The sequence below is a fragment of the Petromyzon marinus genome, chromosome 73, assembly GCF_048934315.1.
Source record: "Petromyzon marinus isolate PM22_M1 ecotype Great Lakes invasive population chromosome 73, UKy_Petmar_22M1.pri1.0, whole genome shotgun sequence".
NCBI classification, from domain to species: domain Eukaryota; kingdom Metazoa; phylum Chordata; class Hyperoartia; order Petromyzontiformes; family Petromyzontidae; genus Petromyzon; species Petromyzon marinus.
Window position 1 is genome coordinate 7954765 of NC_133739.1, and position 25326 is coordinate 7980090.

General features: G+C 55.3%; 1 protein-coding gene across 3 annotated transcripts in view; it reads left to right on the forward strand.

Moving 5' to 3' along the window:
* The first annotated feature begins 4484 nt into the window (after positions 1–4484).
* Positions 4485–25326, forward strand: part of LOC116938300 (uncharacterized) — a 28388-nt gene continuing 7546 nt past the window's right edge. The window contains exon 1 of one of the 3 annotated variants that reach the window (XM_076055879.1): positions 4485–4607. The gene's annotated coding sequence lies outside the window, so the exon portion shown is untranslated. Of the gene's footprint in view, positions 4608–6133; positions 6575–25326 lie in introns of those variants that run through there. The other 2 variants (XM_076055878.1, XM_076055880.1) reach the window with 2 other exon arrangements.

Here is a 25326-nt window from a genome sequence, read left to right on the forward strand (position 1 = left end):
TGTGAGTCTCAGTGATTAATAATGAACCCTGTGGGAGCCTCAGTCTGGCTCTGTGAGTCTCACTGATTAACACTGAACCCTGTGGGAGCCTCAGTCTGGCTCTGTGAGTCTCAGTGATTAACACTGAACCCTGTGGGAGCCTCAGTCTGGCTCTGTGAGTCTCACTGATTAACAATGAACCATGTGGGAGCCTCCTTCTGGCTCTGTGAGTCTCACTGATTAACACTGAACCCTGTGGGAGCCTCAGTCTGGCTCTGTGAGTCTCAGTGATTAACACTGAACCCTGTGGGAGCCTCAGTCTGGCTCTTTGAGTCTCAGTGATTAACACTGAACCCTGTGGGGAGCCTCAGTCTGGCTCTGTGAGTCTCAGTGATTAACACTGAACCCTGTGGGAACCTCAGTCTGGCTCTGTGAGTCTCAGTGATTAACACTGAACCCTGTGGGAGCCTTAGTCTGGCTCTGTGAGTCTCACTGATTAACATTGAACCATGTGGGAGCCTCCTTCTGGCTCTGTGAGTCTCACTGATTAACACTGAACCCTGTGGGAGCCTCAGTCTGGCTCTGTGAGTCTCAGTGATTAACACTGAACCCTGTGGGAACCTCAGTCTGGCTCTATGAGTCTCACTGATTAACACTGAATCTGTGGGAGCCTTAGTGTGGCTTTGTGAGTCTCAGTCTGGCTCTGTGAGCCTCAGTGATTAACACTGAACCATGTGGGAGCCTTAGTCTGGCTCTGTGAGTCTCACTGATTAACACTGAACCCTGTGGGAGCCTTAGTCTGGCTCTGTGAGTCTCATTCTGGCTCTGTGAGCCTCAGTGATTAACACTGAACCCTGTGGGAGCCTTAGTCTGACTCTGTGAGTCTCAGTCTGGCTCTGTGAGCCTCAGTGATTAACACTGAACCCTGTGGGAGCCTCAGTCTGGCTCTGTGAGTCTCACTGATTAAAACTGAACCCTCAACCCACGACCTCCTGCGTACCAGGCGACTGGATGGGGGAGGGGAGACAGGGAGGATGGGGGAAGGGGATAGGGGGGAGGGGGATAGGGGGGAGGGGGAATGGGGGAGGGGGAATGGGGGAGGCGAGGTGTCGTTATTTGTCACTTTGAATTTCCGCTTCACAGGGGGCGCGGCTTCTATTGAAGTGAGGCGGGGCTTGCGTCGACGGCTCTCGCGGATTGGTCGATCGTGGATTTAAAGGGCGTAGCCACCGAATGAAAGAGAGGGGTGGGGGCGGGGGTGCACAAGTTGGGGGGGTGTGTGGCTTCTATCGAATTGGGGGCGGGGCTTTCATTGACGGCGCTTGTGGATTGGTCGATAGGCGAACCGGGAGCGTTTAGATTCAATGAGAGGCGTGTCTACTGTGGAAAATGGAACGCGGTGATTGGTCAGTTCGTAAAAAACAACTGGGCGTGGCTTGGTCGCTTCAGGGCGTGACCGCTATACTAATGGAGGCGTGGCCTCTGCCGAAACGGACTCGCGGTGATTGGTCAAGTTCGTAAAAAAAACAACTGGGCGTGGCTTGGTGGCTTCAGGGCGTGACAGCTATACGAATGGGGGCGTGGCCTCTGGCGAAACGAACCCGCGATGATTGGTCAACTTCGTATAAAAATAACAAAACTGGGCGTGGCTTTGGTGGCTTCTGGGTGAGTGACGTAAGGGGCGGGAGGGGTGGCGCTTTGGTTAGCGCGCCCTGCGCTGCGCTCTACGAACGCGGCCACAGTGGTGGTGCTGGGCCTCCCCTAGGTCGACTCAGCCTCAAATGAGTCACCTGGTGTAGCGGTGGTGGTGAAGGTGGTGGTGGTTGTTGTGGAGGTGGAGGTGTTGGTGGTGGTGGAGGTGTTGGTGGAGGTGTTGGTGGAGGTGGTGGTGGTGGTGGTGGAGGTGGAGGAGGTGGTGATGGTGGTGGAGGTGGTGGAGGTGGTGGTGGAGGTGTTGGTGGTGGTGGAGGTGGTGGAGGTGTTGGTGGTGGTGGTGATGGTGGTGGAGATGGTGATGGTAGTGGTGGAGGTGGTGATGGTGGTGGCGGTGGTGGCGGTGGTGGAGGTGGTGGTGATGGTGGTGGCGGTGGTGGAGGTGGTGGAGGTGGTGGTGATGGTGGAGGTGGTGGTGGAGGTGGTGGTGGAGGTGGTGGAGGTGTTGGTGGTGGTGATGGTGGTGGAGGTGGTGATGGTAGTGGTGGAGGTGGTTGGTGATGGTGGTGGTGGCGGTGGTGGTGGTGGAGGTGGTGGTGGTGGTGGAGGTGGTGGTGGTGGTGGAGGTGGTGGTGCTGGAGGTGTTGGTGGTGGAGGAGGTGGAGGTGGTGGAGGTGGTGGTGGAGGTGTTGGTGGAGGTGGTGGTGGAGGTGTTGGTGGAGGTGGTGGTGGAGGTGTTGGTGGTGTTGGTGTAGCAGGAAACATCGCCAGCACTGGGGGAGAGACAAAGGCGGCCGGGCGTGGTGGTGCTGGTGGCCGCTACCTCTGTGTGTAGCCACAGTGCCGGTAGCCTTCATAGACGCTGCTCACAACTAACAGCACTTGCTCCTACAGCCTGCTAGAGGCTACACGGGGGAGTTTTGTCTGTGTGTGTGTAACAGCACTTGCCCCTACAGCCTGCTAGAAGCTACCTGGGGGAGCTTTGTGTGTGTAACAGCACTTGCCCCTACAGCCTGCTAGAGGCTACACGGGGGAGCTTTGTGTGTGTGTAACAGCACTTGCCCCTACAGCCTGCTAGAGGCTACCTGGGGGAGCTTTGTGTGTGTAACAGCACTTGCCCATACAGCCTGCTAGAGGCTACCTGGGGGAGCTTTGTGTGTGTGACAGCACTTGCCCCTACAGCCTGCTAGAGGCTACACGGGGGAGCTTTGTCTGTGTGTGTGTAACACAGCACTTGCCCCTACAGCCTGCTAGAGGCTACACGGGGGACCTTTGTCTGTGTGTAACAGCACTTGCCCCTACAGCCTGCTAGAGGCTACACGGGGGAGCTTTGTCTGTGTGTGTGTGTGTGTAACAACATTTGCCCCTACAGCCTGCTAGGGGCTACCTGGGGGAGCTTTGTCTGTGTGTGTAACAGCACTTGCCCCTACAGCCTGCAAGAGGCTACCTGGGGGAGCTTTGTCTGTGTGTGTAACAGCACTTGCTCCTACAGCCGGCTAGAGGCTACCTGGGGGAGCTTTGTGTGTAACAGCACTTGCCCCTACAGCCGGCTAGAGGTTACCTGGTGGAGCTTTGTCTGTGTGTGAGACACTGCACTTGCCCCTACAGCCTGCTAGAGGCTACACGGAGGAGCTTTGTCTATGTCTGTGTAACAGCACTTGCCCCTACAGCCTGCTGGAGGCTACCTAGGGGAGCTTTGTCTTTCTGTGTCACAGCACTTGCCCCTACAGCCTGCTAGAGGCTACCTGGCGGAGCTTTGTCTGTGTGTAACAGCACTTGCCCCTACAGCCTGCTAGAGGCGACCTGGGGGAGCTTTGTCTGTGTGTGTAACAGCACTTGCCCCTACAGCCTGCTGGAAGCTACCTGGGGGAGCTTTGTCTGTGTGTGTAACAGCACTTGCCCCGACAGCCTGCTAGAGGCTACACGGGGGAGCTTTGTCTGTGTGTAACAGCACTTGCCCCTACAGCCTGCTAGAGGCTACCTGGGGGAGCTGTATCTGTGTGTGTGTAACAGCACTTGCCCCTACAGCCTGCTAGAGGCGACCTGGGGGAGCTTTGTCTGTGTGTGTGTAACAGCACTTGCCCCTAGAGCCTGCTAGAGGCGACCTGGGGGAGCTTTGTCTGTGTGTTACAGCACTCGCCCCTACAGCCTGCTAGAGGCTACCTCTGGGGAGCTTTGTCTGTGTGTGTGGAACAGCACTTGCCCCTGCAGCCTGCTAGAGGCTACCTGGGGCGCTTTGTCTGTGTGTGTGTAACAGCACTTGCCCCTACAGCCTGCTGGAGGCTACCTGGGGTAGCTTTGTCTTGGCGGCGCTGGGTGTGAGTGGGAGTGGTAGGGGGCGGGGCTGGGTGTGAGTGGGAGGGGGCGGGGCTGGGTGTGAGTGGGGGTGGGGTGACAGAGGGGCGGGGACTCGTTGTGATGGGCGGGGCTGGGTGTGAGTAGGAGGGGGGAGAGGTGACAGAGGGGCGGGGCACTCGTTGTGAGGGGCGGGGCTGGGTGTGAGTGGGAGGGGGAGAGTGACAGAGGGGCGGGGATTTGTTGTGCTGGGCGGGGCTGGGTGTGAGGGGGGGGTGACAGAGGGGCGGGGACTCGTTGTGAGTGGCAAGACAGAGGGGCGGGGACTCTTTGTGATGGGCGGGGCTGGGTGTGAGTGGGAGGGGGGAGGGGTGACAGAGGGGCGGGGGACTCGTCGTGAGGGGCGGGACTCGGTGTTAGTGGGGGGGGGGGTGTGACAGAGGGGCGGGGACTTGTCGTGAGTGACAGGTCCGAGGGGCGGGGACTCGTCGTGAGGGGCGGGTCTGTGTGTGAGTGGGAGGGACAGAGGGGGCGGGGACTCGTTGTGAGTGACAGCTCCGAGGGGTGTGGCCGAGTGGGGGATGGGGGGGGCGGGTGTCTATAAAAGGCTTCCGTGGGGCCCTGGGCGAGGCTCATTCCGCCCCAGCTGAGGCCGCGTGAACGTCTCCGACTTCTACCCCGTGAGTCACGCCTTGCCACAACCACCACCACAACTACCACAACCACCACAACCACCACAACTACCACAACCACCACAACTACCACAACTACTATCACAACCACCATCAACAACTACTACCACAACCATCATCATCACCACAATTACCACCACAACTACCACAACCATTACCACAACTACTATCACAACAACCACCACCATCACAACTACCATCACAACCACCACAACTACTATCACAACAACCACCACCATCACAACTACCATCACAACCATCACAACCACCACAACTACTATCACAACCACCACAACCATCACCACCACAACCATTACCACAATCACCACAACTACCACAACCATCACAACCACCGCAACTACCACAACCATTACCACAACTACCACAACCACAACCACCACCACAACTACCACAACCACCACCACAACTACTACCACAACCACAACCACCACAACCATCATCACTATCATCACCACAACCATCACAACTACCACAACTACTACCACAACCATCACAACCACCACAACCACCACAACTACTACCACAACCAACACAACTACTACCACCACCACAACGACCACAACCATCACAACCACCACCACAACCATCACAACCACCACCACAACATCACAACCACCACAACCATCATCACCACCACCACAGCTACTATCACAACCATCATCACCACCACCACAACTACCACAACCATCACCACAACTACTACCACAACCATCACCACAACTACCACAACCATCATCACCACCACCGATACTTCACCAGCTCGTGGTGGACGACTGTCGTGTTCGGCATTCTCTAGCCCCGCTTACAAGTCCCAAGCCTTAAAATGTCTACCTCACCACTCACCTCACCACTCACCTCACCACTCACCTCACCACTCACCTCACCACTCACCTCACCACTCACCTCACCACTCACCTCACGTGGGTGTGTGAGTGGGTGAGTGGGTGAGTGGGTGTGTGGGTGTGTGGGTGAGTGGGTGAGTGAGTGTGTGTGTGAGTAGTGAGTGAGTGGTGAGTGAGTGGTGAGTGAGTGGTGAGTGAGTGGTGAGTGAGTGGTGAGTGAGTGGTGAGTGAGTGGTGAGTGAGGTGGGTGTGAGGGTATTAGTGTGTGTGAGGGGGTGTGTGGGTGGGTGGGTGAGTGGGTGTGTGTTTGGGTCTGTGTGTGTGAGTGGGTCTGTGTGTGTGAGTGGGTCTGTGTGTGTGAGTGGGTCTGTGGGTGTGTGTGAGGGGGTGTGTGTGTGAGGGGGTGTGTGTGTGAGGGGGTCTGTGTGTGAGGGGGTCTGTGTGTGTGAGTGGTGTGTGTGAGCAGTGGGTGGGTGTGTGAGTGTGAGTGAGTGGGTGTGTGAGTGGTGAGTGAGTGGGTGTGAGGGTATTAGTGTGTGAGAGTGAGTGGGTGTGAGTGTGTGAGTGGGTGAGTGTGAGGGTATTAGTGTGTGAGTGGTGAGTGGGTGAGTGTGAGGGTATTAGTGTGTGAGTGGTGAGTGGGTGTGAGTGTGAGGGTATTAGTGTGTGAGTGTGAGTGAGTGGGTGTGTGAGTGGTGAGTGAGTGGGTGTGAGTGTGAGGGTATTAGTGTGTGAGAGTGTGTGTGTGAGTGGGTGTGAGTGAGTGGGTGTGTGAGTGGGTGTGTGTGTGAGGGTGTGAGTGTGAGTGAGTGTGTGGCTGTGTACAGTGCAGGTTGTTTTAAGTTGTTATAGTTTATGTATTATTTAGGTAGAGCCCCGTGAGCCATTCGCCTCTTGAATTGGGTGCAACCACAGCAAGCGATAAAACATCTTACAGTAGTGCGCACCACTACTGTACCCGCACTGTACCTGCACTGTACCCGCACTGTACCCCTGTGGGTCACGTGCTCGCTCTGCCGCAGTCGCCACTGTAGCAGCAGCGGCGGCGGCGGCGGCGCCATTCCACGTTGCTGCGACGTGACTCAGGCGCGGGTGGGTGGCAGTGTGGGTGGGTGGGTGGCTGTGTGGGTGGGTGGGTGTCTGGGTGGGTGGCAGTGTGGGTGGGTGGCTGTCTGAGTGGGTGGGTGGCTGTGTGGGTGAGTGGCTGTCTGGGTGGGTGGGTGTGTAGGTGGCTGGCTGGCTGGCAGTGTGGGTGGGTGGCAGTGTGCGTGGGTGGCTGGCTGTGTGGGTGGCTGTGTGGGTGGGTGTCTGTCTGGGTGGGTTGCTGTCTGGGTGGGTTGCTGTCTGGGTGGGTGGCTGTCTGGGTGGGTGGCTGTCTGGGTGGGTGGGTGGCTGTCTGGGTGGGTGGCTGTCTGGGTGGGTGGGTGTCTGGGTGGGTGGGTGTCTGGGTGGGTGGGTGGCTGTCTGGCTGTGTGGGTGGGTGGGTGGCTGTGTGGGTGGCTGTCTGGGTGGGTGGCAGTGTGGCTGGCTGTGTGGGTGGCTGTCTGGGTGGGTGGCAGTGTGGCTGGGTGGGTGTCTGGGTGGGTGGCTGTCTGGGTGGGTGGGTGTCTGGGTGGGTGGCTGGCTGGCTGTGTGGGTGGGTGGCTGTGTGGGTGGGTGGGTGGCTGTGTGGGTGGCTGTGTGGGTGGCTGTGTGGGTGGCTGTGTGGGTGGGTGTGTGGGTGGGTGTGTGGGTGGGTGGCTGTGTGGGTGGCTGGCTGGCAGTGTGGGTGGCTGGCTGGCAGTGTGGGTGGCTGTCTGGGTGGGTGGCTGTGTACAGTGCAGGTACAGTAGTGCGCACCATTACTGTACCTGCACGTGCTGGCTCTGCCGCAGTCGCCACTGTAGCAGCGGCGGTGACGCCACTCCACGTTGCTGCGACGTGACACTGGGTGGTGGTGGTGATGGTAGTGATGGTGGTAGTGGTGGTGGTAGTGATGACGGTGGTGGTGGTAGTGGTGGTAGTGATGGTGGTGGTGATGGTAATGGTGGTGGTAGTGGTGGTGGTAGTGCTGGTGGTGGTGGTAGTGGTGGTGGTAGTGATGATGGTAGTGATGATGGTAGTGATGATGGTAGTGGTGATGGTGGTGGTAGTGGTAGTGGTGGTGGTGATGGTGGTGGTGGTGGTAGTGGTGGTGGTAGTGGTAGTGATGATGGTGGTGGTGATGGTAGTGATGATGGTGGTGGTGGTGGTGATGGTGGTGGTGATGGTGGTGGTAGTGGTGGTGGTAGTGGTGATGGTGGTGGTAGTGGTGGTGGTGGTAGTGGTGATGGTAGTGGTGGTGGGGGTTTGATATGGTGGTGGTTGTGGTGATGGTGGTGGTGGTAGTGATGGTGGTGGTGGTAGTGATGGTGGTAGTGATGGTGGTAGTGGTGGTGGTGGTAATGGTGGTGGTGGTAGTGGTAGTGATGGTGGTGGTGGTGGTAGTGATGGTGGTGGTGATGGTGGTAGTGGTGGTGGTAGTGGTGGTGGTGGTAGTGATGATGGTAGTGATAGTGGTCATCGTGGTGGTGATGATGATGGTAGTGGTGGTAGTGATGATGATGATGGTGGTGGTAGTGATGATGATGGTGGTAGTGATGGTAGTGATGGTAATGGAGTGATGGTAGTGATGGTAATGGAGTGATGGTAGTGATGGTAATGGAGTGATGGTAATGATGGTAATGGAGTGATGGTAATGGAGTGATGGTAATGGAGTGATGGTAATGGAGTGATGGTAATGGAGTGATGGTAATGGAGTGATGGTAGTGATGGTAATGGAGTGATGGTAGTGATGGTAATGGAGTGATGGTTGTAGTGATGGTTGTGGTGGTGGTAGTGATGGTAATGGAGTGATGATGGTAGTGATGGTAATGGAGTGATGGTGGTAGTGATGGTAATGGAGTGATGGTGGTAGTGATGTAATGATGGTAATGGAGTGATGGTGGTAGTGATGTAATGATGGTAATGAAGTGATGTTGGTAGTGATGGTAATGGAGTGATGGTAATGGAGTGATGGTAATGGAGTGATGGTGGTAGTAATGGTGGTAGTGATGGTAATGGAGAGATGATAGTGATGGTAATGGAGTGATGGTAATGGAGTGATGGTGGTAGTGATGGTAGTGATGGTAATGGAGTGATTGTAGTGATGGTAATGGAGTGATGGTGGTAGTGATTGTAATGATGGTAATGGAGTGATGGTAGTGGAGTGATGGTGGTAGTGATGGTAATGGAGTGATGGTGGTAGTGATGGTAGTGGAGTGATGGTAGTGGAGTGATGGTAGTGGAGTGATGGTAGTGATGGTGGTAGTGATGGTAATGGAGTGATGGTAATGGAGTGATGGTGGTAGTGATGGTAATGGACTGATGGTAGTGATGGCGGTAGTGATGGTGGTAGTGATGGTGGTAGTGATGGTAATGGAGTGATGGTAATGGAGTGATGGTAATGGAGTGATGGTGGTAGTGATGGTAGTGATGGTAATGGATTGATGGTGGTAGTGATGGTAATGGAGTGATGGTAGTGATGGTAATGGAGTGATGGTGGTAGTGATGGTAATGGAGTGATGGTAGTGATGGTAATGGAGTGATGGTAGTGATGGTAATGGAGTGATGGTAGTGATGGTGATGGAGTGATGGTGGTAGTGATGGTAATGGAGTGATGGTGGTAGTGATGGTAGTGATGGTAATGGAGTGATGGTGATGGAGTGATGGTGGTAGTGATGGTGATGGAGTGATGGTGGTAGTGATGGTGATGGAGTGATGGTGGTAGTGATGGTAGTGATGGTGATGGAGTGATGGTGGTAGTGATGGTAATGGAGTGATGATAGTGATGGTAATGGAGTGATGGTGGTAGTGATGGTAATGGAGTGATGGTGGTAGTGATGGTAGTGATGGTAATGGAGTGATGGTGGTAGTGATGGTAATCGAGTGATGGTGGTAGTGATGGTGATGGAGTGATGGTGGTAGTGATGGTAATGGAGTGATGGTGGTAGTCGTGGTAGTGATGGTAATGGAGTGATGGTGGTAGTGATGTTAATGGAGTGATGGTGGTAGCGATGGTAATGGAGTGATGGTGGTAGTGATGGTGATGGAGTGATGGTGGTCGTGATGGTGATGGAGTGATGGTGGTAGTGATGGTAATGGAGTGATGGTGGTAGTGATGGTAGTGATGGTAATGGAGTGATGGTGATGGAGTGATGGTGGTAGTGATGGTGATGGAGTGATGGTGGTAGTGATGGTGATGGAGTGATGGTGGTAGTGATGGTAGTGATGGTGATGGAGTGATGGTGGTAGTGATGGTAATGGAGTGATGATAGTGATGGTAATGGAGTGATGGTGGTAGTGATGGTAATGGAGTGATGGTGGTAGTGATGGTAGTGATGGTAATGGAGTGATGGTGGTAGTGATGGTAATCGAGTGATGGTGGTAGTGATGGTGATGGAGTGATGGTGGTAGTGATGGTAATGGAGTGATGGTGGTAGTCGTGGTAGTGATGGTAATGGAGTGATGGTGGTAGTGATGGTAATGGAGTGATGGTGGTAGTGATGGTAATGTAGTGATGGTGGTAGCGATGGTAATGGAGTGATGGTGGTAGTGATGGAGTGATGGTGGTCGTGATGGTGATGGAGTGATGGTGGTAGTGATGGTGAGGGAGTGATGGTGGTAGTGATGGTAATGTAGTGATGGTGGTAGTGATGGTGATGGAGTGATGGTGGTAGTGATGGTAGTGATGGTGGTAGTGATGGTGATGGAGTGATGGTGGTAGTGATGGTAATGGAGTGATGGTGGTAGTGATGGTAATGGAGTGATGGTGGTAGTCGTGGTAGTGATGGTAATGGAGTGATGGTGGTAGTGATGGTAATGGAGTGATGGTGGTAGTGATGGTAATGTAGTGATGGTGGTAGCGATGGTAATGGAGTGATGGTGGTAGTGATGGAGTGATGGTGGTCGTGATGGTGATGGAGTGATGGTGGTAGTGATGGTGAGGGAGTGATGGTGGTAGTGATGGTAATGTAGTGATGGTGGTAGTGATGGTGATGGAGTGATGGTGGTAGTGATGGTAGTGATGGTGGTAGTGATGGTGATGGAGTGATGGTGGTAGTGATGGTAATGGAGTGATGGTGGTAGTGATGGTAATGGAGTGATGGTGGTAGTGATGGTGATGGAGTGATGGTGGTAGTGATGGTAATGATGGTAATGGAGTGATGGTGGTAGTGATGGTAGTGATGGTGATGGAGTGATGGTGATGGAGTGATGGTGATGGAGTGATGGTGGTAGTGATGGTGGTAGTGATGGTGGTAGTGATGGTGGTAGTGATGGTGGTAGTGATGGTAATGATTCTTGACAGTATTGTGCACCTACAGCTACGGCTACTTGATTATCTACTGACCCCGGCTGGGTCTGTCCCGTAACCTCCTCCTGCACCTAGCCTGGCACAGCAGCACAACCCATGGCACCTGCAGGGTCTGTCCCGTCACCTCCTGCACCTAGCCTGGCACAGCAGTACAACCAATGTCACCTGCAGGGTCTGTCCCGTGACCTCTTCCTGCACCTAGCCTGGCACAGCAGTCAACCCATGGCACCTGCTGGGTCTGTCCCGTGACGTCCTCCTCCTGCACCTAGCCTGGCACAGCAGTACAACACATGGCACCTGCTGGGTCTGTCACGTGACCTCCTCCTGCACCCAGTCTGGCACAGCAGCAGTCTCCCCATGGCACCTGCTGGGTCTGTCCCGTGACCACCTCCTCATGCACCTTGCCTGGCACAGCAGTACAATCCATGGCACCTGCAGGGTCTGTCACGTGACCTCCTTCTGCACCTAGCCTGGCACAGCAGCACAACCCATGGCAGCTGCAGGGTCTGTCACGTGACCTCCTCCTGCACCTAGCCTGGCACAGCAGCAGTCTCCCCATAGCACCTGCAGGGTCTGTCCCGTGACCTCCTCCTGCACCTAGCCTGGCACAGCAGCAGTCTCCCCATGGCACCTGCAGGGTCTGTCCCGTGACCACCTCCTCATGCACCTAGCCTGGCACAGCAGTACAATCCATGGCACCTGCAGGGTCTGTCACGTGACCTCCTCCTGCACCTAGCCTGGCACAGCAGCACAACCCATGGCAGCTGCAGGGTCTGTCACGTGACAGACCCTGCAGGTGCCAGGCGGATTGTCTCATTCTCTACAGGGGCTACATCCAATGTTCAAGACTGATTGAAACTCTGATAACAGATAGGAGGGGGTCCCCTACACCTGTGTAAGTCGGGTGGTAGGTGAGTGTATTATAGTGTAGCGTGTGTGTGTGTGAACTTCCTTTGCACCGTACGTAGCCAGCCGTGCTAATCTCTGGGTGTGTCTGTGGGTGTCTATGGGTCTCTGTGTGTAAGTTCAACTTCCTTTGCACCGTACGTAGCCAGCCAGCCGTGCTAATCTGAGGTGCGGTGGAAGGACAACAAACTGAACACTCGCCTAGTCACCAGCCCACTCACTCACCCACTCGCCTATTTACTCACTCAACCACTCACTCGCTCTCACCCACTCACTCGCTCACCCACTCACAAGCCCGCTCACTCACCTACTTATTCACCCACTCACTCGCCCACACACTCAGTCACCCACCCACTCGCCTACTTACCCACTCACAAGCCCACCCACTCACCGACTTACCCACTCACCCACTCACTTACCCACCCACTCATTGACTCACCCACTCACTGACTCACTCATCCACCCACTCACTCATCCACCCACCCACTCACTCACCCACTCACTCACCCACTCACTCACTCACCCACCCACTCACTGACTCACCCACTCACTCACTCACCCACTCACTCACCACTCATTCACCCACCCACTCGCCCACTCACTTACCCACCCACTCACTGACTCACCCACCCACTCACCCACTTACCCACCCACTTACTCACCCACCCACTCACTCACTCACCCACTCACTCACTCACTCACCCACTCACTTACTCGCTCACTCACCTACTCACCCACCCACTCGCTCACTCACTCACCCACTCACTCACCCACTCACTCACTCACTCACCCACTCACTCATCCACTCACCCACTCACTCACCCACTCACTCACTCACTTACCCACCCACCCACTTACTCACCCACTCACCCACTCACCCACCCACTCGCTCACTCACTCACTTACTCACCCACTCAGTCATTTACCCACCCACTCACTCACCCACTCACTCACTTACCCACCCACCCACTTACCCACCCACCCACTTACTCGCCCACTCATTCACTCGCCCACTCACCCACCCGCTCACTCGCCCACTCGCTCACTCACTCACTCATCCACTCACCCACTCATCCACTCACCCACTCACTCACCCACTCACTCACCCACCCACCCACTCACTCACTCACCCACCCACCCACTTACTCACCCACTCACCCACCCACTCGCTCACTCACCCACTCACCCACCCACCCACTCGCTCACTCACCCACTCACCCACCCACTCGCTCACTCACCCACTCACCCACCCACTCACCCACTCACTCACTTACCCACCCACCCACTCAGTCACTTACCCACCCACCCACTCACTCACCCACTCACTCACCCACTCACTCACCCACTCACTCACCCACTCACTCACCCACCCACTCACCCACCCACTCACCCACCCACTCACCCGCCCACCCACCCACCCACTCACCCACCCACTCACCCGCCCACCCACCCACTCACCCACCCACCCACTCACCCACCCACTCACCCACCCACTCACCCACCCACCCACTCACTCACCCACTCACTCACTCATCCACCCACTCACTGACTCACCCACTCACCCACTCACTCACCCACCCACTCACTCACTCACCCACCCACTCACTCACCCACCCACTCACTCACCCACTCACCCACCCATCCACTCACTCACCCACTCACTCACTCACCCACTCACCCACCCATCCACTCACTCACCCACTCACTCATCCACCCACTCACTGACTCACCCACCCACTCACCCACCCATCCACCCACCCACTTACCCACTCACCCACCCACCCACTCACCCACCCACTCACTCACCCACTCACTCACTCACCCACTCACCCACCCATCCACTCACTCACCCACCCACTCACTCACCCACTCACCCACCCACTCACTCATCCACCCACTCACTGACTCACCCACCCACCCACTCACCCACCCACCCATCCACCCACTCACCCACTCACGCGCCCACACTGTACGTGCGCACATTGCGCACGCGCGCACTGTACACACACTGTACACACAGTACGCACCCATACAGTATACACACAGAATATACACACACAATATTTACACAGTACACAAAGTACACATGCAAGAATAAACACCCGCACGGGGGAAACACAAAATAATACATTGAAAAAAATGTAAAATAACATTTTCAAATTACAAAAAACATTTCCCGTAATTATATTATTATCGAATTAATCAATAAAAAGCAGTAATGAATTACATTATTTCTACAGTAATACTTTATTCAGTTCCACGAATTACATAGTTGTGAAAATTAATAGAAAGTTTTCTGTGTTTTTATGAATTTAATTTAACAATTTAACGAAAAAATATTTAAACCCCCCCTGAACCTATTAACGGCTCCCTCTGAGGAGTTTAAAATCCATTAATTTTATTACATCTTTAAAATTGATAACATTGTAACTTTGATTTAAAAAAAACCATGTAAGTGCATTATCATTATTAATATTGTTAAAGTGTGCCTGGTTATAATAATAATTATGTTAATTTATAATCGAGAGATTGAGGCCTAGTGCGTATTCAGGCGAGGCCTAGCGTTACTAGGCCTCGCCTGAATACGCAACGGGGCAATTGTTTACCCTTAACGACGTCTAAATTCAACGCTTTGCAAACTTTAAGCGCCTCCTAATAATGTTTAATAGTGTTAAAGGTTATTTTTTTTTAAAGCGAGACACGGTTCATGGGAAATAATCGAAAACGTTGATCGTGGGTTAAGGCGGTAGGCCTAGTTCAGGCGTCGCCTGAATACGCGTCGAAGGATATTGGGACTTTAAAGTTATTAACAATTTAACGTTTGCGAACTTTTAGGAAAAAAAAGCGACTCTGAACATCGAGACTTTGTAAACTAAGACTGTGTATGTGTGTGTGGGGAGCGGTGGTGCAGTGGTTAGCGCACTGTGTGTGAGTGGGGAGCGGTGGTGCAGTGGTTAGCGCACTGTGTGTGTGGGGAGCGGTGGTGCAGTGGTTAGCGCACTGTGTGTGTGGGGAGTGGTGGTGCAGTGGTTAGCGCACTGTGTGTGAGTGGGGAGCGGTGGTGCAGTGGTTAGCGCACTGTGTGTGTGGGGAGCGGTGGTGCAGTGGTTAGCGCACTGTGTGTGTGTGGGGAGTGGTGGTGCAGTGGTTAGCGCACTGTGTGTGTGAGTGGGGAGCGGTGGTGCAGTGGTTAGCGCACTGTGTGTGGGGAGCGGTGGTGCAGTGGTTAGCGCACTGTGTGTGTGGGGAGCGGTGGTGCAGTGGTTAGCGCACTGTGTGTGGGGAGCGGTGGTGCAGTGGTTAGCGCACTGTGTGTGGGGAGTGGTGGTGCAGTGGTTAGCGCACTGTGTGTGTGTGGGGAGCGGTGGTGCAGTGGTTAGCGCACTGTGTGTGGGGAGCGGTGGTGCAGTGGTTAAGCGCACTGTGTGTGTGGGGAGCGGTGGTGCAGTGGTTATCGCACTGTGTGAGTGGGGAGCGGTGGTGCAGTGGTTAGCGCACTGTGTGTGTGTGGGGAGCGGTGGTGCAGTGGTTAGCGCACTGTGTTAGTGTGTGTGGGGAGCGGTGGTGCAGTGGTTAGCGCACTGTGTGTGTGTGGGGAGCGGTGGTGCAGTGGTTAGCACACTGTGTGTGTGTGTGGGGAGTGGTGGTGCAGTGATTAGCGCACTGTGTGTGTGGGGAGCGGTGGTGCAGTGGTTAGCACAGTGTGAGTGGGGAACGGTGGTGCAGTGGTTAGCGCACTGTGTGTGTGGGGAGTGGTGGTGCAGTGGTTAGCGCACTGTGTGTGAGTGGGGAGCGGTGGTGCAGTGGTTAGCGCACTGTGTGTGTGGGGAGCGGTGGTGCAGTGGTTAGCGCACTGTGTGTGTGTGGGGAGTGGTGGTGCAGTGGTTAGCGCACTGTGTGTGAGTGGGGAGCGGTGGTGCAGTGGTTAGCGCACTGTGTGTGTGGGGAGCGGTGGTGCAGTGGTTAGCGCACTGTGTGTGTGTGGGGAGTGGTGGTGCAGTGGTTACCGCACTGTGTGTGTGAGTGGGGAGCGGTGGTGCAGTGGTTAGCGCACTGTGTGTGTGGGGAGCGGTGGTGCAGTGGTTAGCGCACTGTGTGTGTGTGGGGAGCGGTGGTGCAGTGGTTAGCGCACTGTGTGTGGGGAGCGGTGGTGCAGTGGTTAGCGCACTGTGTGTGAGTGGGGAGCGGTGGTGCAGTGGTTAGCGCACTGTGTGTGGGGAGCGGTGGTGCAGTGGTTAGCGCACTGTGTGTGTGGGGAGTGGTGGTGCAGTGGTTAGCGCACTGTGTGTGAGTGGGGAGCGGTGGTGCAGTGGTTAGCGCACTGTGTGTGTGGGGAGCGGTGGTGCAGTGGTTAGCGCACTGTGTGTGTGTGGGGAGTGGTGGTGCAGTGGTTAGCGCACTGTGTGTGTGAGTGGGGAGCGGTGGTGCAGTGGTTAGCGCACTGTGTGTGTGGGGAGCGGTGGTGCAGTGGTTAGCGCACTGTGTGTGTGTGGGGAGCGGTGGTGCAGTGGTTAGCGCACTGTGTGTGGGGAGCGGTGGTGCAGTGGTTAGCGCACTGTGTGTGGGGAGTGGTGGTGCAGTGGTTAGCGCACTGTGTGTGTGTGGGGAGCGGTGGTGCAGTGGTTAGCGCACTGTGTGTGAGTGGGGAGCGGTGGTGCAGTGGTTAGCGCACTGTGTGTGTGGGGAGCGGTGGTGCAGTGGTTAGCGCACTGTGTGTGTGTGGGGAGTGGTGGTGCAGTGGTTAGCGCACTGTGTGTGAGTGGGGAGCGGTGGTGCAGTGGTTAGCGCACTGTGTGTGTGGGGAGCGGTGGTGCAGTGGTTAGCGCACTGTGTGTGTGTGGGGAGTGGTGGTGCAGTGGTTAGCGCACTGTGTGTGTGAGTGGGGAGCGGTGGTGCAGTGGTTAGCGCACTGTGTGTGGGGAGCGGTGGTGCAGTGGTTAGCGCACTGTGTGTGTGTGGGGAGCGGTGGTGCAGTGGTTAGCGCACTGTGGGGAGCGGTGGTGCAGTGGTTAGCGCACTGTGTGTGGGGAGTGGTGGTGCAGTGGTTAGCGCACTGTGTGTGTGTGGGGAGCGGTGGTGCAGTGGTTAGCGCACTGTGTGTGTGGGGAGCGGTGGTGCAGTGGTTAGCGCACTGTGTGTGTGGGGAGCGGTGGTGCAGTGGTTAGCGCACTGTGAGTGGGGAGCGGTGGTGCAGTGGTTAGCGCACTGTGTGTGTGTGGGGAGCGGTGGTGCAGTGGTTAGCGCACTGTGTGTGTGTGGGGAGCGGTGGTGCAGTGGTTAGCACACTGTGTGTGTGGGGAGTGGTGGTGCAGTGATTAGCGCACTGTGTGTGTGTGGGGAGCGGTGGTGCAGTGGTTAGCGCACTGTGTGTGTGGGGAGCGGTGGTGCAGTGGTTAGCGCACTGTGTGTGTGGGGAGCGGTGGTGCAGTGGTTAGCGCACTGTGTGTGTGTGGGGAGCGGTGGTGCAGTGGTTAGCGCACTGTGTGTGTGCGTGGGGAGCGGTGGTGCAGTGGTTAGCGCACTGTGTGTGTGGGGAGCGGTGGTGCAGTGGTTAGCGCACTGTGGGGAGCGGTGGTGCAGTGGTTAGCGCACTGTGTGTGTGTGGGGAGCGGTGGTGCAGTGGTTAGCGCACTGTGTGTGTGTGGGGAGCGGTGGTGCAGTGGTTAGCGCACTGTGTGAGTGGGGAGCGGTGGTGCAGTGGTTAGCGCACTGTGTGTGTGGGGGGAGCGGTGGTGCAGTGGTTAGCGCACTGTGTTAGTGTGTGTGGGGAGCGGTGGTGCAGTGGTTAGCGCACTGTGTTAGTGTGTGTGGGGAGCGGTGGTGCAGTGGTTAGCGCACTGTGTGTGTGTGTGGGGAGTGGTGGTGCAGTGATTAGCGCACTGTGTGTGTGGGGAGTGGTGGTGCAGTGATTAGCGCACTGTGTGTGGGGAGCGGTGGTGCAGTGGTTAGCACAGTGTGAGTGGGGAACGGTGGTGCAGTGGTTAGCGCACTGTGTGTGGGGAGCGGTGGTGCAGTGGTTAGCGCACTGTGTGTGTGTGGGGAGAGCGGTGGTGCAGTGGTTAGCGCACTGTGTGTGTGGGGAGCGGTGGTGCAGTGGTTAGCGCACTGTGTGTGTGGGGAGCGGTGGTGCAGTGGTTAGCGCACTGTGTGTGTGGGGAGCGGTGGTGCAGTGGTTAGCGCACTGTGTGTGTGCGTGTGGGGAGCGGTAGTGCAGTGGTTAGCGCACTGTGTGTGTGCGTGTGGGGAGCGGTGGTGCAGTGGTTAGCGCACTGTGTGTGTGGGGAGCGGTGGTGCAGTGGTTAGCGCACTGTGGGGAGCGGTGGTGCAGTGGTTAGCGCACTGTGTGTGTGTGGGGAGCGGTGGTGCAGTGGTTAGCGCACTGTGTGTGTGCGTGTGGGGAGCGGTGGTGCAGTGGTTAGCGCACTGTGTGTGTGGGGAGCGGTGGTGCAGTGGTTAGCGCACTGTGGGGAGCGGTGGTGCAGTGGTTAGCGCACTGTGTGTGTGTGGGTGGGGAGCGGTGGTGCAGTGGTTAGCGCACTGTGTGGGGAGTGGTGGTGCAGTGGTTAGCGCACTGTGTGTGTGTGGGGAGCGGTGGTGCAGTGGTTAGCGCACTGTGTGTGTGTGGGGAGCGGTGGTGCAGTGGTTAGCGCACTGTGTGGGGAGTGGTGGTGCAGTGGTTAGCGCACTGTGTGTGGGGAGCGGTGGTGCAGTGGTTAGCGCACTGTGTGTGTGTGGGGAGCGGTGGTGCAGTGGTTAGCGCACTGTGTGTGTGTGGGGAGCGGTGGTGCAGTGGTTAGCGCACTGTGTGTGTGGGGAGCGGTGGTGCAGTGGTTAGCGCACTGTGAGTGGGGAGCGGTGGTGCAGTGGTTAGCGCACTGTGTGTGTGTGGGGAGCGGTGGTGCAGTGGTTAGCGCACTGTGTGTGTGTGTGGGGAGTGGTGGTGCAGTGATTAGCGCACTGTGTGTGTGGGGAGCGGTGGTGCAGTGGTTAGCACAGTGTGAGTGGGGAACGGTGGTGCAGTGGTTAGCGCACTGTGTGTGTGGGGAGTGGTGGTGCAGTGGTTAGCGCACTGTGTGGGGAGCGGTGGTGCAGTGGTTAGCGCACTGTGTGTGTGGGGGGAGCGGTGGTGCAGTGGTTAGCGCACTGTGTGTGTGTGGGGAGCGGTGGTGCAGTGGTTAGCGCACTGTGTGTGTGGGGAGCGGTGGTGCAGTGGTTAGCGCACTGTGTGTGTGGGGAGCGGTGGTGCAGTGGTTAGCGCACTGTGTGTGTGTGGGGAGCGGTGGTGCAGTGGTTAGCGCACTGTGTGTGTGCGTGTGGGGAGCGGTGGTGCAGTGGTTAGCGCACTGTGTGTGTGGGGAGCGGTGGTGCAGTGGTTAGCGCACTGTGGGGAGCGGTGGTGCAGTGGTTAGCGCACTGTGTGTGTGTGGGTGGGGAGCGGTGGTGCAGTGGTTAGCGCACTGTGTGGGGAGTGGTGGTGCAGTGGTTAGCGCACTGTGTGTGTGGGGAGCGGTGGTGCAGTGGTTAGCGTTGTGTGTGTGTGTGGGGAGCGGTGGTGCAGTGGTTAGCGCACTGTGTGTGTGGGGAGCGGTGGTGCAGTGGTTAGCGTTGTGTGTGTGTGTGGGGAGCGGTGGTGCAGTGGTTAGCGCACTGTGTGTGTGGGGAGCGGTGGTGCAGTGGTTAGCGCACTGTGTGTGTGTGGGGAGCGGTGGTGCAGTGGTTAGCGCACTGTGTGTGTGTGACTGGGGGAGTGGTGGTGCAGTGGTTAGCGCACTGTGTGTGTGGGGAGCGGTGGTGCAGTGGTTAGCGCACTGTGTGTGGGGAGCGGTGGTGAGTGGTTAGCGCACTGTGTGTGTGTGGGGAGCGGTGGTGCAGTGGTTAGCGTACTGTGTGTGTGTAGGGAGCGGTGGTGCGGTGGTTAGTGCACTGTGTGTGAGTGGGGAGTGGTGGTGCAGTGGTTAGCGCACTGTGTGTGTGTGAGTGGGGGAGTGGTGGTGCAGTGGTTAGCGCACTGTGTGTGTGGGGGGAGCGGTGGTGCAGTGGTTAGCGCACTGTGTGTGGGGAGCGGTGGTGCAGTGGTTAGCGCACTGTGTGTGTGGGGAGCGGTGGTGCAGTGGTTAGCGCACTGTGTGTGTGTGGGGAGTGGTGGTGCAGTGGTTAGCGGTTCGATTCCCGCTCGGGGCCAATTAGAACTTCTCCCTTGTACCCCGGTTGACACTGTCCCAACAATGAAACGGGGGGGTCGTGACCCGAAACGTCTGTCATTCTCCACAGACGCACGCACACCCAGTGCTGTGTGTGCGCTTTATACGGCCACTGGTCTCTTAAATTTCGACTTAAAACTTTGGCGGACTGCAGGAATAAGTTAGTGTCCTTGTAGGTTCAAGTCGCTTTAGGGGGCCCGTCCATAAATGACGTCACGCGATTTTTGACCTTCCGACCCCCTCCCCGTCACATGACGTCACAAAAAGTCACACCCTCCCACCCTCAAATATGACGTAACTAAGCTCTGCCCCTCCCCCCCCCCCCCAAAAATAATAAAACATTCTTCAAATCGCTTTAGGGGGCCCGTCCATGAATGACGTCACGCGATTTTTGACCTTCCGACCCCCTCCTCGTCACATGATGTCACAAAGTCAGACACACACCCCCTCCCTCAAATATGACGTCACAAAGCTCTGCCCCTCCCCCCCCCAAAAATAATAAAATAATAAAACTTGCTTCGAATCGCTTTAAACTATATTAGTCATTATAGTTGCGTTATTTAATGTGACTTGCTCTCTCTCCGATGTTGTAGGAGAGACGTTTATTTAAAAAGTCTGTTCAATTAAGCGGAACGCGTTGTCTGTAATTTATTTATTTTGATGTGACGTCACATTTCTCAAACCCCTCCCCCAGGTGCGTGACGTCATTTATGCACGGCAACTTGACCCAGAGAACCCAGAACACTTGGGAGGGGGCTGTTGGTTTTCACTCGCTCGCGGCGGGTTCATGTTACAGATTACACTTTGCGTGTGTGTGTACGTAGGTGTGTGTGTGTGTGTACGTAGGTGTGTGTGTGTGTGTACGTAGGTGTGTGTGTGTGTGTACGTAGGTGTGTGTGTGTGTGTACGTAGGTGTGTGTGTGTGTGTACGTAGGTGTGTGTGTGTGTGTACGTAGGTGTGTGTGTGTGTGTACGTAGGTGTGTGTGTGTGTGTACGTAGGTGTGTGTGTGTGTGTGTGTACGTAGGTGTGTGTGTGTGTGTACGTAGGTGTGTGTGTGTGTGTACATAGGTGTGTGTGTGTGTGTACGTAGGTGTGTGTGTGTGTACGTAGGTGTGTGTGTGTGTGTACGTAGGTGTGTGTGTGTGTGTACGTAGGTGTGTGTGTGTGTGTACGTAGGTGTGTGTGTGTGTGTGTACGTAGGTGTGTGTGTGTGTGTGTACGTAGGTGTGTGTGTGTGTGTGTACGTAGGTGTGTGTGTGTGTGTGTACGTAGGTGTGTGTGTGTGTGTACGTAGGTGTGTGTGTGTGTGTACGTAGGTGTGTGTGTGTGTGTGTACGTAGGTGTGTGTGTGTGTGTGTGTACGTAGGTGTGTGTGTGTGTGTACGTAGGTGTGTGTGTGTGTGTGTACGTAGGTGTGTGTGTGTGTGTGTACGTAGGTGTGTGTGTGTGTGTGTACGTAGGCGTGTGTGTGTGTGTGTGTACGTACGTAGGCGTGTGTGTGTGTGTGTGTACGTACGTAGGCGTGTGTGTGTGTGTGTGTACGTACGTAGGCGTGTGTGTGTGTGTGTGTACGTACGTAGGCGTGTGTGTGTGTGTGTGTACGTACGTAGGCGTGTGTGTGTGTGTGTGTACGTACGTAGGCGTGTGTGTGTGTGTGTGTACGTACGTAGGCGTGTGTGTGTGTGTGTGTACGTACGTAGGCGTGTGTGTGTGTACGTACGTAGGCGTGTGTGTGTGTACGTACGTAGGCGTGTGTGTGTGTGTGTGTACGTACGTAGGCGTGTGTGTGTGTGTGTGTACGTACGTAGGCGTGTGTGTGTGTGTGTACGTACGTAGGCGTGTGTGTGTGTGTGTGTACGTACGTAGGCGTGTGTGTGTGTGTGTGTACGTACGTAGGCGTGTGTGTGTGTGTGTGTACGTACGTAGGCGTGTGTGTGTGTGTGTGTACGTACGTAGGCGTGTGTGTGTGTGTGTGTACGTACGTAGGCGTGTGTGTGTGTGTGTGTACGTACGTAGGCGTGTGTGTGTGTGTGTGTACGTACGTAGGCGTGTGTGTGTGTGTGTGTACGTACGTAGGCGTGTGTGTGTGTGTGTGTACGTACGTAGGCGTGTGTGTGTGTGTGTGTACGTACGTAGGCGTGTGTGTGTGTGTGTGTACGTACGTAGGCGTGTGTGTGTGTGTGTGTACGTACGTAGGCGTGTGTGTGTGTGTGTGTACGTACGTAGGCGTGTGTGTGTGTGTGTGTACGTACGTAGGCGTGTGTGTGTGTGTGTGTACGTACGTAGGCGTGTGTGTGTGTGTGTGTACGTACGTAGGCGTGTGTGTGTGTGTGTGTACGTACGTAGGCGTGTGTGTGTGTGTGTGTACGTACGTAGGCGTGTGTGTGTGTGTGTACGTACGTAGGCGTGTGTGTGTGTGTGTGTACGTACGTAGGCGTGTGTGTGTGTGTGTGTACGTACGTAGGCGTGTGTGTGTGTGTGTGTACGTACGTAGGCGTGTGTGTGTGTGTGTGTACGTACGTAGGCGTGTGTGTGTGTGTGTACGTACGTAGGCGTGTGTGTGTGTGTGTACGTACGTAGGCGTGTGTGTGTGTGTGTGTACGTACGTAGGCGTGTGTGTGTGTGTGTACGTACGTAGGCGTGTGTGTGTGTGTGTACGTACGTAGGCGTGTGTGTGTGTGTGTACGTACGTAGGCGTGTGTGTGTGTGTGTACGTACGTAGGCGTGTGTGTGTGTGTGTACGTACGTAGGTGTGTGTGTGTGTGTGTACGTACGTAGGTGTGTGTGTGTGTGTGTACGTACGTAGGTGTGTGTGTGTGTGTGTACGTACGTAGGTGTGTGTGTGTGTGTGTACGTACGTAGGTGTGTGTGTGTGTGTACGTACGTAGGTGTGTGTGTGTGTGTACGTACGTAGGTGTGTGTGTGTGTGCGTACGTACGTAGGTGTGTGTGTGTGTGCGTACGTACGTAGGTGTGTGTGTGTGTGCGTACGTACGTAGGTGTGTGTGTGTGTGCGTACGTACGTAGGTGTGTGTGTGTGTGCGTACGTACGTAGGTGTGTGTGTGTGTGCGTACGTACGTAGGTGTGTGTGTGTGTGCGTACGTACGTAGGTGTGTGTGTGTGTGCGTACGTACGTAGGTGTGTGTGTGTGTGCGTACGTACGTAGGTGTGTGTGTGTGTGCGTACGTACGTAGGTGTGTGTGTGTGTGTGTACGTACGTAGGTGTGTGTGTGTGTGTACGTACGTAGGTGTGTGTGTGTGTGTACGTACGTAGGTGTGTGTGTGTGTGTGTACGTACGTAGGTGTGTGTGTGTGTGTACGTACGTAGGTGTGTGTGTGTGTGTACGTACGTAGGTGTGTGTGTGTGTGTGTACGTACGTAGGTGTGTGTGTGTGTGTGTACGTACGTAGGTGTGTGTGTGTGTGTGTGTGTACGTACGTAGGTGTGTGTGTGTGTACGTACGTAGGTGTGTGTGTGTGTGTGTACGTACGTAGGTGTGTGTGTGTGTGTGTGTACGTACGTAGGTGTGTGTGTGTGTGTGTGTACGTACGTAGGTGTGTGTGTGTGTGTGTACGTACGTAGGTGTGTGTGTGTGTGTGTACGTACGTAGGTGTGTGTGTGTGTGTGTACGTACGTAGGTGTGTGTGTGTGTGTGTACGTACGTAGGTGTGTGTGTGTGTGTGTACGTACGTAGGTGTGTGTGTGTGTGTGTACGTACGTAGGTGTGTGTGTGTGTGTGTACGTACGTAGGTGTGTGTGTGTGTGTGTACGTACGTAGGTGTGTGTGTGTGTGTGTACGTACGTAGGTGTGTGTGTGTGTGTGTACGTACGTAGGTGTGTGTGTGTGTGTGTACGTACGTAGGTGTGTGTGTGTGTGTGTGTACGTACGTAGGTGTGTGTGTGTGTGTGTGTACGTACGTAGGTGTGTGTGTGTGTGTGTACGTACGTACGTAGGTGTGTGTGTGTGTGTGTACGTACGTACGTACGTAGGTGTGTGTGTGTGTGTACGTACGTACGTACGTACACACACACACACACCTACGTACGTACGTACGTACACACACACACCTACGTACGTACGTACGTAGGTGTGTGCGTGTGTGTGTACGTACGTAGGCGTGTGTATGTAAGTGTGTTTGTGCGTGTACCCCACACAAGGCCACCCACCCACACACACAGCGAGGAGGGTGTTGACTGGGCGAGTAAGTTGGTAAGGTGTTGGTTAGTTGTAAGTTGTTGATAGTTGTTAGTTATAAGTTGTTAGTTGATAATCGTTTAGTTTTAAGTTGTAAGTTGCTGTTGTTAGTTTGGTTGTTGTTAGTTATAAGTTGTTGTTGTTGTTCGTGGTATACATCACTGCGTCCCGCACTCGCTGGCATCAACGGTGGCGTGTGGATAATGAAGTTTAATTAACACGGTGGTGACAGAGCCATAGACTCGTGGTCACACAGAGCCATAGACTCGTCATCGTCACACAGCCACAGACTCCATCATCACACAGCCATAGACCCATCATCACACAGCCACAGACTCATCATCACACAGCCACAGACTCATCATCACACAGAGCCACAGACTCATCATCACACAGAGCCACAGACTCATCATCATCACACAGAGCCATAGACTCATCATCATCACACAGAGCCACAGATTCATCATCATCACACAGAGCCATAGACTCATCATCATCACACAGAGCCACACACTCATCATCATCACACAGAGCCACAGACTCATCATCATCACACAGAGCCATAGACTCCATCATCACACAGAGCCACAGACTCATCATCACACAGAGAGCCACAGACTCATCATCGTCACACAGAGCCAGACTCATCCAACCCACGACCTCCCACGTACCGGGCGAGGTAGTTAACATCTCAACATCCAACCCACGACCTCCTGTACACCAGGCGAGGTAGTCAACATCTCAACATCAAACCCACGACCTCCAGCGTACCGGGCGTGGTAGTGAACGTCTCCCCCAGGGATGGTTGTGGTTGTTGATGTGGTTGTTGATGTGGTTGTTGATGTGGTTGTTGGACCGGCGCGCTGTTCCCTACCGGAGCGTGCGCTCGTGGTTGAGGCCGTGCGTTACTACAACACCGATGATGATTTGCGGTTGTGGGGTTGAGCGTTCCCGCTAATCGTCTGTACGCGTTTGCTGTTCCCTTCCTGTTCACAACCACCACTACCACCACCACTACCACAACCACCACCACCGCTCGACCACAACCACCACCACCGCTCGACCACCACCACCACTCGACCACAACCACCACCACCACTCAACCACCACCACTCAACAACCACCACCACTCAACCACAACCACCACCACTCAACCACAACCACCACCA